This window comes from Odocoileus virginianus, chromosome 9, assembly GCF_023699985.2.
Source record: "Odocoileus virginianus isolate 20LAN1187 ecotype Illinois chromosome 9, Ovbor_1.2, whole genome shotgun sequence".
In the NCBI taxonomy this organism is placed as follows: domain Eukaryota; kingdom Metazoa; phylum Chordata; class Mammalia; order Artiodactyla; family Cervidae; genus Odocoileus; species Odocoileus virginianus.
The window spans coordinates 64,662,855-64,679,747 of record NC_069682.1 but is presented as its reverse complement, the minus strand read 5'-3'; the positions used below and the strand labels follow the sequence as shown (position 1 = coordinate 64,679,747).

The 16,893-nt window shown below is 45.7% G+C and overlaps 1 long non-coding RNA gene across 1 annotated transcript in view; it reads left to right on the top strand.

Annotated features, from left to right (window-relative positions):
- The window catches only part of LOC139036512 (uncharacterized), a 32,909-nt gene extending 26,480 nt beyond the window's left edge, over positions 1 to 6,429 (top strand). The window contains exons 3-4 of the long non-coding RNA XR_011489278.1: positions 1,717 to 1,903; positions 5,710 to 6,429. This is a non-coding gene — a long non-coding RNA (uncharacterized lncRNA). The remainder of the gene's footprint in view (positions 1 to 1,716; positions 1,904 to 5,709) is intronic.
- The last annotated feature ends 10,464 nt before the right edge of the window (positions 6,430 to 16,893 follow it).

Genomic DNA, 16,893 nt, shown 5'->3' with positions numbered 1-16,893 from the left:
CTCTGGATCCAATTAGAACTGGGTTCAAATTCCAGGTCCTCCACTTAGCAGTAAGCAGTGTGAACCTGGGAAAGTAAACTCTCTTCTTTGAGCCTGATTTCTCATCTCCTACTTCCTTTATAAGGCTCTTATTGGAGGCTGATGGTGGCAGTGGATTACCTGAAATAATGTCTGCACACAGGCACATAGTGGATATGCAGTAATTGTTCCCATTAAAACCAAGTGCATGCATGCTAAGTCGCTTCAGTTGTGACTGACTCTTTGCGACCCTATGGACTGTAGCCCGCCAGGCTTCTTTGTCCATGGGATTCTCTAGAATACTTGAATGGTGCCCTCCTCCAGGGGATCTTCCCAACCCAGGGATCGAACCTGCATCTCTTACATCTGTCGTATTGACAGGTGGGTTCTTTACCACTAGTGCCACCAAAGGATTAAGACAAATCCATTCAACGGGTGGTCTGAATCTTTGTGGGTCTCAGCATCATCAAATATGTGAAGATGGGAAAGTCTTCTGGCTTTGTATGAGTGTGGAGAAAATCTAACGGAAAAATTAAGGTCAAAGTAGCTTTCTTCGTTAGATTACTCATTTTTCTGTATCCCAGAGCCTGGCACAGTGCCTGATCTGTCTGAGGTTCTCCATACACATTTGTCAAATTAAAGAAAGCTTTGCTAATGCCAACAGAGTTTTGTAGAGACAGGGCTGGCTCCGTGGGCAGGGTCCCATGCTTGGTTCAATGCTCCGCTCTTGCCATCTTGAAACTCTTAGTGGTTTTTGAACAAGGGTCTTTTATTTGCATGTTGCACTGGGTCCCACAAATGAAGCAGCTGGTCTTGTGTAGGGGCAAACCGACTTAGAAGAAAATCCAGCCTTCTTAGGTGGACTTGCCAGGTATTACCTGATCTGTCCCTGCTGCCTTACTGAACTCTGTGGTCATTCTCCACTTGCTTCCGGAACTTCAGGCACCCAGGTCTGTTTCTTTAACCAGCCACGCCCACCTCCCCTCAGCTCGTCCCATGATTGGCTCCCACAGCCTTTCCTGTCTCAGCTCCTAAGTCACCTCTATAAAGAAGCCTGCCCTGACCACCCTCCCAGCCACTTTCCGTCTTACTAGCTCGTTTTATACTCTTCCTAGTCCTTGACGCTTCTTTTTCTTGTGTGTGTGTGCACTCTAAGGTGCGCAGCCGCTCAGTCTTGTCTGACCCCAGAAACTGTAGCCCGCCAGGCTCCTCTGTCCACGGGATTTTCTAGGCAAGAATACTGGAGTGGCTGATCATTCCCTTCTCCAGGGGATCTTCCCCACCCAGGAATCGAACCTGAGTCTCTTATGTCTCCTGCATTGGCAGGCGGATTCTTTACCACTAGCAGCACCACCTAAAGAGAGCTATTTATTTATTATTTTTGGCTGAGCTGGGTCTTCACTGGTGCACGTGGGCTTTCTCAAGTTTCAGCGAGTGGGGGCTGCTCTCTAGTTGCGGTACTGGGGCTTCTCATCGCAGTGGCTTCTCTTCTTGTGGAGCACAGGTTCTAGGGTTTACACACAGGCTTAGTAGCTCCACAGCTTGTGGGATCTTCCCGGAACAGGGATCGAACACTTGTCTCCTTGCATTGACAGGTGGCCTCAACCACTGGACCATCAAGAAAGTCTCCCTGATGTTTCTTTGTGAAATTAGGTGGTTTCCGTATATGTTGACTTGTTTATTTTCTCCTTCCTCCAGTAGACTGAGCTCAGTGAAGGCAGCCCTCTTCCCACCTCATTCTCTGCCTTGTGCCTAAAGCCATCATGCAGCCCTTGGTGCACGGGCAGGGCTCCACGAATCCTTACCTACTGAAGAATGAATGAAGTCAGTAGGGTTGGATTTGCATCTCCAAAGGCTGTCTCCTGGGACTCACTCATGTGAGAAGGTGAGAGCTGAGTTGGTACCACCCACTGTGGGTGGTGTTGAGAGTGGCTGCCTGGCTCCACAGCCCCTGCAGCTGGACAAGGTGGCCACCATGCCCATATTCTCCTGGCCACTGAAGCTGGCCTCCTGGGTAAGATCCCTCCACTGGTAGTCCATTCTGCACACAGGACTTAGAAAGGTCTGAATGCCTGATGTGAGCCAAGAGATGGAAAAGCAGAGGTAGATAACAATGGGAACATTGGATTAGAGGCCGTTTAATCCAATATCCTGTTCAAATGGGCTTCCCAGGTGGCACTAGTGGTAAAGAACCCATCTGCCGATGCAGGAGATGTAAGAAAAGAGGGTTCAATCCCCTGGTTGGGAAGATCCCCTAGAGGAGGGCATGACAACCCACCCTAGTATTCTTGTCTGGAGAATCCCATGGATGGAGAAGCCTGGCAGGCTATGGGGTCTCATGGGGTCCCAAAGAGTTAGATACAACTGCAGTAACTTACACAGGCCTGTTACAGATATTTTGGCCCAGAGAGAGAAAGAAAATTACTCTGTAACGATAACAATGTCAAAACCCCAAACCAGACCAAGCCTACCAATCAAACAAAAGAAAAAGCACAGTGGGAGGCAGTATAAGACAGGGTAAAGACTTTAATACAAGTGTGATATTAAATAACTTAATATTTACAAGGTGCTTAGGACAGTTCCTGGCAGGAAGACAATGCTAGGTAAGTGTTTTACAAATTGCAGATCAATCCAAGTTGAACTCTTTTGCTGATCCAGGAAATCTGCAAACTCCTTACTTATATCATTTCATTTAACCCCCCAGCCATCTGAAGAGGTAGGTGCAATAATGATTTATGCCCATTTTACAGATGAGGAAATGAAAGGCCAATAGAGAGTGGCAGAGCTGTGACACCAGGTTGGCTGTCTCTAGAGCCGAGTTCTCAGCTCCTGTGCTGGATGGCAGTTATGGGTAGAGCTGGCCTGGCATCTCCGTGCTCCTTCCCAGTACCCAGGCTGGCGCTGGCCTGAGTGGGAAATGCCTCTGATTCACATCTGCTCTGCTGGGAAGCTGCCTTACTCATTGGCTAATTCATGCCTCAAGCATCCTCTGCCATCTCCCTCCGCTGTGCAGGGGCCACGCCTGGTTCTACAGACAGGTTGCGAGGTTGGGTGTCCTCTGTGTGGTAGAGCAGCAGGCCCCCAGGCTGGAGGGGCTGGCAAGATGGGGGATACTCACTGGAGAGCTGATGAGCCCAGGCTTGCTGAGTTTGCTGTTCCTCCTGGGTCCCTTGCCCTTCCCTAGGTGGAGGGTGCTTCCTGGACAGGGCCCAAGAATGGCTAGGACCCCACAGATACTGGAACTAATGGGCGTGCTCAGCTCCCCATGCAGAGTTCCATGGGCGGGGCTCTGATGGTCCATGGGTGCATCTGAAAGCCCAGCCTACCTTTGGGCCGGCTGAGTTGGGGAGAGGGGTAAAGCCCCAGCAAAGGCCATCCGTGCAAGACCCCAGTAGCATTTGGCACTGATTCTAAATTGATCTCTGCTACCTGACTTCTCCTATCTGGAAACTCTGGGCCTGTTCTGTTCTCCACACCCTCTCAGGAGCACCCAACAAGCCCAGTGGGACTCGTCATGGGTCACTGGAGGTGACTGTTCACTCTTCAAGCCACAGCAGAGATGCCCAACCCTATGACATCCATTGACCTCATTTGCCCATTCATTCACGCATGAATACGTTCATTTAACAAATATTCGTTGAATTTCCATCATGGGCAAGGCATGGTGTCTGACTCTAAGGAAACAACTGAACATAAATCCATCACTGCTTCCACCCTCATGGAACCCACATTCCAGAAGGCTAGCATAAAGAGAGTCAAACAAGGAGAAAAAATAATTGCACATCTTGAAAGGTGTACAGAGGGAAAGAATGTGGGTTATTTCAAGTGATTTTTGGAGCTGACTCATAACAGGTTGAAAGAGATGCCTGTTAAAATTTTGGGGAGTTTTGTGAGCTGGTTGTTAAACACAGCCATCATGAAAAAGTGAGTTATGTAAATTTGCAGTGATACAAGTTATATTAAAATGAAAATTAAAAATTGAAGGCACCAATTATATGGGGTGGTGTGAGCAGAGAACTGGCAGACCGGGGATGGGGTGGAGAAGCCACTTGGGTCTACTTGGCTTCGTCTCCTCATCCTTGGGTCCTGGGTTTTTCCTTAAGGAACCCCATCCCTGGTCCTGCAATTAGTCCCAATTAGGGCCAGGCTTCCCAGATGGCACCAGTGGTAAAGAATCCACCTGCCAATGAGGGAGACACAAGAGACACAGGTTCGATCCATGGGTTGGGAAGATCCCCTGGAGTAGGAAACGGCAATCCACTCCAGTATTCTTGCCTGGAAGTCCCGTGGACAGAGGTGCCTGTTGGGCTACAGTCCACGGGGCCACAAAGAGTCAGACATGACTGAGCGCACGTGCGCATGCAGGGCCAGGCTGATCCCAGGGCTGAGGCCGGAGTGTAACCAGGAGGTAAGTCCAACGCAATGTCACACTGTGGGGACAGTTCAGAGGCCTCTGGTAACTTGGATTTGGGCTCTTGATGCCGATCACTCCAGGTTGGCTCCTCCCCTGTGACCCCGACTCCTCCCGAGGGCATCCTACCCTCCCAGCTGGTTCTAGAAAGTCTGGGTCTGGATCTGATGGTTTGGCGAGTCCTCTGAGAGTTCCCACCTGGTGGCCTGGCTGGTCCCCAGCACTGACCATGTGCCTGAATTAGGTTGAGCCACGTGGACATTCACTCTGCAGGGGATGCACATTCTGCCACGGGGGAGCTGGTCCTACCCTATTGGTCCAGCCCCGGTCAAATAGGAAAGCCAGCTTCCTCAGTCTCCCCAGTTCAGCAAGTGCTGTCAGTTCAGCAAGTCTCACTCACTTAGCAGGGCAGGCGTCAGGAAAAGTGCAGCTATCATAGGAGTCTTATGTGCTCAGAGAAGCCTCCATACACACTGGTCTGAATCCTTCCCTGCATCGCCCCCCGCAAAGACTGCTTCCTTCTCCTAAAGCACATCCACTTCGCACACCCCAGTGCAGGTACACCCCAACCTCAGGATACAGGTTGACCAAGGCAGTGGACCCACTCTTCCCAGGACATTCTTGCCTGGTTCCATGCCTGGGAAACCAGCTCATGCTCCCTCTGCCTGGGGTGGTGACTCCCTTCCCCACCATCAACCCTCCTGTTCTTCCCTTCTGAAGTTCTCCAGAACCTCCTGACTCATCCTCTGACTCAGGTGGAGTCTATTTCTGTTCCCACGTCCCTTTCCCTGAGAGGCTGGAGATCACAGCTCTCCCCCCCGTCTCAGTGTCTGGGAGGGAACAGCTGGATTCCTGTATGTGCTTGTGTGTGCGTGTGTGTGTGTGCCAGGGTATGCTCCTCCCCACCCCAGGGAGCTAGGGAGAGTGCTTTACCTAATTCCTTCCCTGATGCTGGGTAAGATTGAGGACAGGAGGAGATGGGGGCGACAGAGGATGAGATGGCTGAATGGTGTCACCGACTCAAATGGACGTGAGTTTGAGCAAACTCTGGGAGATGGTGAAGGACAGGGAAGCCTGGCGTGCTGCAGACCATGCAGTTGCAAAGAGTCGGACACGACTGAGAGATTGAACAACCTCTCCGTATATCTCCTGACTCCTTGGGAGCCGACAAGCATCCTCTAAGACCCCAGGAGGGGTGAGCGGTGGGGGTATCCGCAAAGAGCGTCATTCTAATCTTGACAAAATGACTGTGTTGTTGAAGGTGCTTTTTTTTTTTTTAGCAAAGAAAGTCCAAGCTGATGACACCTTCCACCAAACCCTGAATCCCGGAAAATGCACATAATAAACTGGCAGGTACTTAGGGACCAATACTTTGAGCTTGAAAGTGACCAAGATTGATGAAGGACCACGTTCAAAATTACCCAGCAAGCAAGTAGCCAAGCTGGATTTGAATTGTAATAAATTCGTGCCTTCAGTTGACATCAGATATTCCCCGTCCTCTCTCCCTGCCCCCTACCCCCAGGCAGGACCTCTCCCCTCTCTGCTTCTGCTAAGCCTGAGCTGTCTAGTACAGTGGCTAGCAGCTATGTGTGACTATTAAGCACTAGAAATGTGACTAGTTCAAATGAAGAGGTTCTGTAAGTGTAAAACACACACCAGATTTCAAAGCTGCAGTATGAAAAATATTCTAGTATAAAAAATGAGAAATAGCTCATTCATAATTTTTCATATAGGTTGCAGGTGGAACTGGTAATATTTTGACAGGTTGGATTAAATAAAACATTATTAAAATGAATTCCACCCATTTATTTTCACTTTTTAAAATGTGTAGAAAATTTTAAATTATGCATGTAATTTAAGTATGTAATGATTATGTATGTAATTTCAATATATAATGGCTCATGTTTGTGACTGCAATTATGTTTCTATTGGGGTTGACCAGAAATCTGACCCCCCACCCCCACCACTTATTTCTATAAATAAAATTGTATTAAAACATAGCTAGGCTTATTCATTTATGTAGCATTTTAGGGCGATTTTGCTCTATAATGGAAAATTGAGTATTTGTGATTGAGAACCTGTGACCCATAGAGCCTAAAATATTTAGTTCCAGTCCTTTACAGAAAAAGTTTTACTGACTCTTGCACTAGATCACCAATTTCATGAGAGTGGGGATTATGGACTTGACACAGATTAAGTGCTTAGTAAGTATTAGTTGAGCGAATGTATAATTTTGGAGGGTATGTTTGTTGGAATTACAGGCAGAGGGAGTAGCATATGCTGAAGCCATGGGGCCAAGAAATAGCACTGGTTGTGTTGGTGATGGGGTGTTTGGGGGGGCCCTTTATAAAAAATTTGCTCACTCTTATTCTAGATACTTCATTGGCTTCCCTGGTAGCTCAGAGGGTAAAGCATCTGCCTGCAATGCAGGAGACCTGGGTTTGATCCCTGGGTCAGGAAGATCCCCCGGAGAAGGAAATGGCAATCCACTCCAGTACTTTTGCCTGGAAAATCCCATGGACGGAGAAGCCTGGTAAGCTACAGTCCATGGGGTCGCAAAGAGTTGGACACGACTGAGGGACTTCACTTCACTTCATTGTAGGTGCTTAAATATATACATATATTTTGGTAGATCATTTTTAGAGTCTTTATTGAATTTGTTACAATACTGCTTCTGTTTTATGTTTTGGCTTTTTGGTCTCGAGTCACATGGAATCTGGGCAGTCTGACCACAGATTGAACCCACACGCACTGCTTTGGAAAGCAAAGTCTTAACCACTGGGCCACCAGAGATGTCCCCTCTAGACATTTGTATCAGCCTCCTCCCTGATTCCTTGCCTCATGTTTTTTCTTTCCCAGGCAGCCTCCGTTCTGCCTACATGCATGCATGCTAAGTCGTTTCAGTCGTGTCCAACTCTGCGACCTTATGGCCTGTAGCCCAGCAGGCTCCTCTGTCCATGGGGTTCTCCAGGCAAGAATACTGGAATGGGTTGCCATGCCATCCTCCAGGGGATCTTCCCAACCCAGGGATCGAACTTGCGTCTCTTACATCTAATGCATTGGCAGGCGGATTCTTTATCACTAGTGCCACCTGGGAAGCCCCATTCTGCCTACACAAATCCCAACAAATCATTGATCAGCTCCCCAAATCTCCACTGTCCTAGCCATTGCCTGTAAAATGAAGTCAGACTTCTTAGCATGGCCTTGAGGGCCCTCCCACGCCACCCTGCCCAGCCCCCGAACCTGGTACCCTGCCATCTCCTCTCCCCTCCAGTGCTCTGGGGCTGCCCCACCTATTCTGGTCTTAATGCCTTTCTTCATACTCCTTCTCTGCCTTGAAACCTCTCCTTGATCTCTGCAAGTCAGATACCCACCCTTCAAGGCTCGGCTCCAATATTTCTTCCTTGAGACACAATATGGCATTTTGCCAGTTTTAGAGTTTCTTTTAAGTCATTGTTAACATAAGATAAATGATAGGAGGTACTGGGTTCCCACAGCACTTTGTATCTTTTATTTTTTTTTAAACTGCAGCACTAATGATTTAAAGCTGAAAATTTTACTTTTCATCTAGTACTCACTGTATGTGCCAGCTACCACGCTAAGCTCTCCAAATATATTGCCATTTACAGTTCTGACACAACTCTGTGAAACTGGTGTTGTGCTACCCCCATTTTACAGATAAGGAAACTGAGACTCAAAGATGTAATATAAGAATAATGAATGGTGGTCCTGACATTTAAATTCAGGTTGATTAGATTCTAGAGCCGAAAATGCAAATCTAAGATCTGTGTTCTTCCCTGAGTCTACTTCCTAAGGCTACCTCACCCATGCTTGGGCCCTGGGGGTCCTCCTACAGGCATTCCCACTCCCAGGTCCTAGATCAGTCCTCACTGGGTCCCCTATTAGGTCAGTCCTGACTAGAGAGAGCTTAGTCCGTGCTCTGAGGCCTGAGTGTGCTGAAAGAAACAAATCAAACCCAGCACCTTGGCCTGGGGACCACTCTAGAGGCTGTGTCTGCTGAATCCCCATCCTTAAGGGTCCAAGATATAGAGTTAAGTGAAAGTAAACTTGTGCTCACTTTTGCATCTCGATGTAAAGGTCACTTCCTCAGGGAAGTCCTCCATGATTGCCCAGACAGGGAAAAATTCTGGATCTATGCTCTTACAGCATATAGATCTACTTCTTCTCCTTCCAATAATTCATCTTTTATTTATTTATTTTTGGTAATAACTCTTTTATCATTTGTTTCCCTGACTGAATAATAAGCATCATGAGGTCAGGGGCTTTGTTTCTCATATTTCCAGGACCTTTCTCAGTGCCTGACTCATTGCAGGTACATGGTGACTATTTGAATGGATGAATGAAACTCTGCTCGTTCGTCTCACCTGGATATCCACCTCGCTGGTCTCCAGATCCATAGGGAAGCAGACAAGCATGTGAATTTCTGTCCCCTCCCTTTCTGAATGACTTAGTGTTGAAGACACTAGCGTGTGTTGAAAAGAAACTGACAGATCGCTGATCACTAGGCCAGTAATATTTGATCGTGAGTAGAACTCCAGATAGAAAGCCCCTTCCTCGACCTCAAGCAAGGAAACCCATCTTGCCGTGTGCCCTCTAGGGGCACAGCCTGTGACAACGACCCAGAAGAAGGAGAGGGAGTGGACGGGTCCCCTGGCATGGGCAGTGAGCCAGGGCAACTCCACACCCTGACCTGTCCCCCCTGCCCACCCCGGGAGGCAGGGAAGCTTGCAGATCCCCAAGTACAGCCAAAGAGCTTCCACAATGCTTTCCTGATGCCCTAGTGGCTGTGATTTGAGAATTTCTGTTTTCATCTAATTCAGAAAAGGCAGCTGCAGGTGAGTCCTACAGCCATAGGAATTCTTCTATCTGTCCTGCACATCCTCGGACATCCCGGGGCTTGGTTGGTGGGTGGGAAGATCAGCCTAAGAATCAAGTCTCACATGCATATGTTGGTTTAGGGTGACCAACTGATTCTGCAAGACCCTCATTTCTGGGTGAATTGGGACTGGTGGTCACCCTGACTGAGCGACTCTTGCTCTAAAGTGACTGGTTTCAGCACTGGATGCTACATCACTAAATTCTGGCCAGTTTGTCATCAGTTTGGGCAAAATGCACCAAGGCTGTCATCTTCTTTGAGGCTCAGAGTGAGTCTGGGGCCAGTTGACTGAGCAATCAACTCAGGCCTGTGAATCTGGCCAGATCAGAGGGACTGGTGTTAGTCCTTTTAAATCCAGTGTTAAAGACCACTAGAGGTATGCAGGGGTTCCTACAGCTGTGGGGACCTCAGAGTCTGGATTCCTAGTTGTGATGGTGGCCACACATAGCTGGCCTGCTTCTGGGGTAGGGGGCATGTTTATACAGATAAGAATAAACTAGACTATGCTAGAGTATGCGTGCTTGCATGCGTGAGTGCAAGTTGCTTCAGTCGTGTCCAACTCTTTGCAACCCTATGGACTGTAGCCTCCCCAGGCTCCTCTGTCTATGGGATTTTCCAGGCAGGAATACTGGAGTGGGTTGCCATTCCCTTCTCCAGGGGATCTTCCCTACCCAGGGATCGAACCAGGGAATCTTCCTGGTCCATGGATTGAACCCGGGTTTCTTATGCCTCCTGCACTGGCAGGTGGGTTCTTTACTACTGGAGCTACTTGGGAAGCCCAGACTCGAGTATACAATAAAAATACAACAGAAGTCATATGAGCAATTTTCAATTTTCTAGTAGCTATGTTGAAAAAGAAACTGGTGAAATTAAATTTAATAACATATTCTACTTAACCCAATCATCCAAAATATTATAATTTTGACATGTAATCTATTTTAAATTATTGAGATCTTTTAGAGTTCTGTTTCATTCTAAGTGTTCAAAATCCAGTTTCTATTTCATGCACTCAGCATCTCTTGATTCGAACCAGCCACATTTCAAGTGCTGTGGTATCTATGGTTTTGTGTGTGTGTGTGTGTACACATGTATTATAAAGCCTTCTAATCAAACCTGGAAGGTCTGTAACTGCCAGAATACCATCTGACAAGATTGCCATATATTTTGTAAAGGGTGCCATGAACTGTGGCTTTCCCGGTGGGTCAGTGGTAAGGAATCCGCCTGCAATGCAGGACACTTGGGTTTGATCCCTGGGTTGGGAAGATCCCCTGAAGGAGGAAAAACAGCAACCCACTCCAGTACTCTTGCCTGGAAAATCCCCTGGACAGAGGAGCCTGGCAGGCTACAATCCATGGGGTCACGAGAGTTGGACATAACTTAAAGATGAAACCACAACAACCACCACCATCTTTTTCTTAAACAGGTGCTTCTTTTGCTTTTTAAAGTTGTGCTTTCTTCCCTCAGAAGATTGGACATCTTAAGATACACATATACTTTTAAATACATTTGTGGGGAGGTATAGAGTCTTCCTGAGGACTTCACAGGTAGCTCAGTGGTAAAGAATCCTCTTGCCAATGCAGGAGACTTGGGTTCGATCCCTGGCAACCCACTCCAGTATTCATGCCTGGGAAATCCCATGGACAGAGGAGCCTGGTGGGCTACAGTTCATGGGGTTGCAAAAGAGTTGGACATAACTTAGTGACAAAGCAATAACAACCAAAAGAAGCTCCCTGGAGTATCCTTTGCTCTTTAGAGCAAACATTTCTACTGAGGATAAAAAAATTGAGTCCTGAGCTGAGTTTCCTAAATGTCTAGAGTAAAAAAAGATGAGAACGATACGACCAAATGTTGGTAAGTATGTAGAACAACCAACACATCACAGGTGAGAGTATTAATGGTAGAGCTATTTGTAAAACAGTTTGACATTAAAGGATTAAATGTGCACCTACTAAGTGACCTAGTTATTTCATCTTTTGGTATTTTTCTGAGACAAGTTAAAAAAATACAAAGTCTTTTAGAGAAATGTTTGTAACAGCTTGATCACAATAGCCTGTAACTGGAAATAGCCCCAAAGATTTCACCAACAGGAGTACAGAAAAAAAAAACTATGGTCTATTTGTACAACAGAACACAACTCAGCAATAAAAATAAATAGATTAGTGATGCACACATCAAAGCCTGTGAATCTCAAAAAAAAAAAGAAAAAATCATGCTGAAGGAAAGAAGCTAGACACAAAAGTGCCCATCTGTGTGATTCTACAGATGTGAAGTTCTAGAACAGGCAACACAAACTTACCAGGAAAGAAATCAAAGCAGTGCTAGCTTCCAGGAGAAGGTGGATTTCATGGGAAAGGGCACAGGAAAACTTTCTGGGTGACGGGAAAGTTCTATGGGTTTTTGATAAAATTTTAGGACTAGTTTACTTAAAAATCTGTGCATTTCACTGATGTAAATTACACCAAAAAGGGGAGAAGGAAACAGTTAAGAAACTGAATGCTTCTGGAGGCTCTTAAAGACCCAATACACCTCTATCATTCTTTGTGACAACAGGATCTTGGACAATGGATCTGGCCTTGCTGTTTCAAGTAAAACTGACTATGTTAATTCATGCTCATGTTTATTCCCAGCTGGACTAGATCTTTGAAATAGAGACCAGTCTTAACATCATGATGTTCCCAGGATCTGCTGTGGGGATGGGTCTTCACAGGTACAGAGGAAGTATTTTTTGTATAAATGAATGACTCTTTGTATATTTATGCATATGTAAATATACACATATATTATTTAGTATAATATAAAGTATATATAATATATATTATTATTTAGCATGAAGTTTAGTTGACTTAAAGTATTATATTAGTTTCAAGTGTACAACATAATAATTTGGCATTTTTATAGATTATACTCCATATAAAGTTATTATAAAATATTGGCTGTATTCCCTGTGCTATTTATTTTATACTGTATTCCCTGTATCTTATTTATTTTATACGTAGTAGTCTATACCTGATGCTGAAGCTCCAACACTTTGGCCGCCTAATGTGAAGAAATGACTCATTGGAAAAAACTCTGATGCTGGGAAAGATTGAAGGCAAAAGGAGAAGAGGGCGTCAGAGGGTGAGATGGTTAGATAGCATCACCGACTCAATGGACATGAATTTGGGCAAACTCCAGGGGATAGTGAAGGCCAGGGAAGGCTGGCGTGCTGCAGTCCATGGTGTCGCAAAGATCTGGACATGACTTAAAGGTTGAACAACAACAACAAATCTATACCTCCTAATCTGCTTCCCCTGTCTTCCCCACATCTCTCCCCACTAGTAACCACTAATTTGTTCTCTGCATCTGTGTCTGTTTCTTTTTTGTTATAGTCATTCATTTGTTTTACTTTTTAGATTCCACATGTAAGTGAAAACATACAGTATTTGTCTTTCTCTGTCTGACTTATTTCACTAAGCATAATACCCTCCAGGTCCATCCAGGTTGTGAATGACAAAATTTCATTCTTTTTTATGGCTGAGAGATAATAAACAAATGACTCTTAATGGAATTACTTGACAGGAATAAGAAGTTCTTGTACTCTTGGGTGATCCATGGGTCCTGTCACTGGAAGACAAAGTGGGTCGTTGTGTTTTCATCGAAGAAGGGGTCAAGTTTCCTCCCTTCTGCCCTCACTTCTTTTCTTCCTTCTTTCCTACTCCCCTCTCCCATTTTTTTCTTTCCTTCCTACCATTTCTCCTTCTTTCCTTTACTAACCCTCTGCTGTACCTCAAGGGAATATCCACTTATTTCAGGCCTTTTGATTCACTAAGTCCTTAAGGTACAGTGCTTATGGGCTTCCAAGGGATCCATGAAAGTAGCTTAGATCTGAATAAGTAAAGAAAATTGCAAAGTATAAGAATGAGTGTTTAATTAAATGTACATAAAGCATATCATTATGGAAACTAGTTTAATCCAAGTCAACTCCTATAGTTATAGAAAAATTCTACTCAGTGTAGGATGTGGATATATTTGAATGTGGTTTCATGATGTTGGATGGGGGAGTCTCCAAAAGCCAGGGGGACTGGGGGTTCCCAAGCCTCTCAGTACAGTTTAGTTCAGTTCAGTTCAGTCACTCAGTCGTGTCCAACTCTGCGACCCCATGAATCATAGCACACCAGGCCTCCCTGTCCATCACCAACTCCCAGGGTCTACCCAAACCCATGTCCATCGAGTCACTGATGCCATCCAGTCATCTCATCCTCTGTCATCCCCTTCTCCTCCTGCCCCCAATCCCTACCAGCATCAGGGTCTTTTCCAATGAGTCAACTCGTCGCATGAGGTGGCCAAAGTATTGGAGTTTCAGCGTCAGCATCAGTCCTTCCAATGAACACCGGGACTGATCTTTAGGATGGACGGGTTGGATCTCCTTGCAGTCCAAGGGACTCTCAAGAGTCTTATCCAACACCACAGTTCAAAAGCATCAATTTTTTGGCTCTCAACTTTCTTCACAGTCCAACTCTCACATCCATACATGACCACTGGAAAAACCATAGCCTTGACTAGATGGACCTTTGTTGGCAAAGTAATGTCTCTGCTTTTAAATAAGTAATCTAGGTTGGTCATAACTTTCCTTCCAAGCAGTAAGCATCTTTTAATTTCATGGCTGCAATCAAGTAACTGTAAAATCGATGTATACTTGATATTGTGGGAAACTCATTTGCCAAAACATACAAGAAAGTGGGAGAAGACACAGGAAGAAAAGAAGAATCAATATATAAGGTTATGAGGAATAACTTCAAATTCACTTTTTTTACCAAAAAACTTTGCAGGTAATATATCCATGCATGGTAGGCAGAAGAATAACCTTCTAAAGAGGTCCATGTCCTAAGCCTTAGAACTTGTAGATATGTTATTTTACAGGACAAAAAGGAATTTGCAGATGTGATTAAGGTTAATGACCTTGAGATCGGGAGAGTATCCCCCATTATCCAAGTGGGCCCAAGGTAATCACATAATCCTTAAAATTGGAGGAACTCTTTTGACTATGGTCAGGGATAGATGTGACCGGGAGGAACGGTCAGAGAGCGGCAACATCGCTGGCTTTGAAGATGGAAACAAGGGCTATGATTTTAAGAATACGAGCAACTTCCTGAAGCTGGAAAAACCAGGAAAATGGATTCCTTCCTTGAGTCCATAGAAAGAACAAAGCCCTGCAGACATCTTGACTACAACCCATTGTCAGACTTGTAACCCCCACAACTGCAAGATAATAAATACGTATTGTTTAGGCTACGAAGTTCACGGTAATTGATCATGCCAGTCATAGCAAATTAGCATAACATGGATGGGTTCACATGGCATGCAGCATGTATTGAATGTTTTCTATGTGCCAAGCACTGTGTTATGTACTGTGCATGTCTAAGCTTTCTCAATTTTCATAACATCCCTGTGAAGTGGGTACTGTTATCACTCTCCTTTTATTTTACTTGTTTTCTTTCTATCTTTCCTTATTTTTGGCTGTGTGCACAGCATGTGGGATCTTAGTTCCCTGACTAGGGCTCGAACCCACATGGAAGTGTGGGGTCTTCACCACTGGATCATCAGGGAGGTCCCCGTCCTCCTTTTAAAGATTGAGTCTTAGAGAGGGTAAGGAGATTGCCCAAGGTCGCAGACCTTATGAGGGACAGGAGTGGGATCTGTACCCAGTTGTGTTGTTTCTGGGCTTCCCAGGTGGTGCTAGTGGTAAGGAATCTACCTGCCAATGCAGGAGACACAGGAGACACAGGTTCGATCCCTGGGTCAGGAAGCTCCCCTGGAGGAGGGCATGGCAATGCTTTCCAGTATTCTTACCTGGAGAATCCCATGGGTAGAGGAGACTGGTGGGCTACAGTCCATAGCGATGCAAAGAGTCAGACACAATGAAGTGATTTAGCATGCACACATGTATTTGTTTCTATGATAAACAGTAGGGTCACAGAGTAAAAGCTCTTTGTAATTTTTTGGTCTTCAATCCAGGATGATGAGGGTCAAATTTACCTTTGCAGAACCTATGAGAAAAGGTGAACCCAAGATATGACAATGTGGCAGCTCTTTAGGACGACGTGTTTTATTACAGGCAGAACCATCTCCATTCTTATAAATCGTCTACAGGACCACATGCTTTAGAACTCGGAGTATCACTTTTCACATAACCAATTACAGAACTAATTACAAACCGTTTTTATCTGTCCATTAAGGTAGATATAATTAAGGTAACATTTTGTTACTAGTTTGAGGATATGCTTTAGTGTCATAATGATTTCTCTGAGAGTTTCTAATTTGTCTTGGCTACATCTTGGACCATCTCCTGTTCTCTCTTGCTCTCGGTGCTCCATCAGAGCATCTTCAGCCCCTCTGTTCTACATCCCCTCCTCTTTCCTAGTAACTTTCTAGTCATCCTTTAGTTGTTCTCTTAAATCTCACTTTCTCAGGGAGGCCTCCCTGATGCCCCACACTGGAGGAATCCTCTGGAATGCATTCCAAAAGTGTCCGATTCTTTCTTTTATCTGCCTCATCACCCTCATCACTTCTATCACCTATTTTGTCTACACATATTTATCACCTCTTTCCCCTGTGTCTTGCCTCATGAAGGCAGAACATCTGTGTCATTTCCTATTGGGTCCCCGGGGCCCAGGACAATGATTGTCAACTGATAATATTTAATAGGGCTCAGTGGTAAATAGGTGGTTCAGTGGTAAAGATTCTGCCTGCTAATTTAGAGACTCAAGTTAGATCCCTGGGTCTGTAACATTCCCTGGAGAAGGAAATGGCAACCCACTCTGGTATTCTTGCCTGGGAAATCCCATGGACAGAGGAGCCTGGTGGGTTATAGTCCACTGGGTCTCAAAGAGTCAGGCACAGCTTAACAACGAAAATAACAACATTCAACAAAAATCCGTGGCTGATTCCCGATAGATTTTAATTGATCTTTGCTTCTTAGTGGCCACTATTGGTGTCTACTTGGACCTTAACTGGGTGCAATTTTTGTCCCATCCTCCACCTTCCACTTTCACAGCATGTGTACTTTCTACTTCACACACTTTCCACATCATGTGTACTTTCACACAAGGAGACTCCTATACATGTGAGCATGTGAACACACACACTCACATGTGCACACACAGGATGAGCAATGTCTTTTCAAATCTTCTGTGTGCCTTTAGGCTGGAGCCCCTGAGCCCTGGTCAGCAGGCCTGGCTTCTGAATTGGTCTAGAGAGGGAAGGGGGAGGGGACATGATACTTTTGAGTCATGCATTGCTCTCTGGGACCATCTACCCTCTTGGGAGGCCCTGGGGATTATCTGTGCCTCAGTCCAGACCCTCTGGGAGGCCTCATTTCCCCTGAAGCTTACGTCCTGGGATTCCATTTCTGCTATTCTTTTCCCCATGTGGGCTGGTCATCAGACTGGGGGGCCAGTGACTGAAGCCACACTTTCTTCCCTCCCTCCCTATCCTGCCATGGGGAGTTTCAGGAGGGGAGTCCTCCTTCCCAGGGTCCCCAGGGGACTACCTGGCACCTCACAACTGCTGCCCGGACTCACAGAGCTGA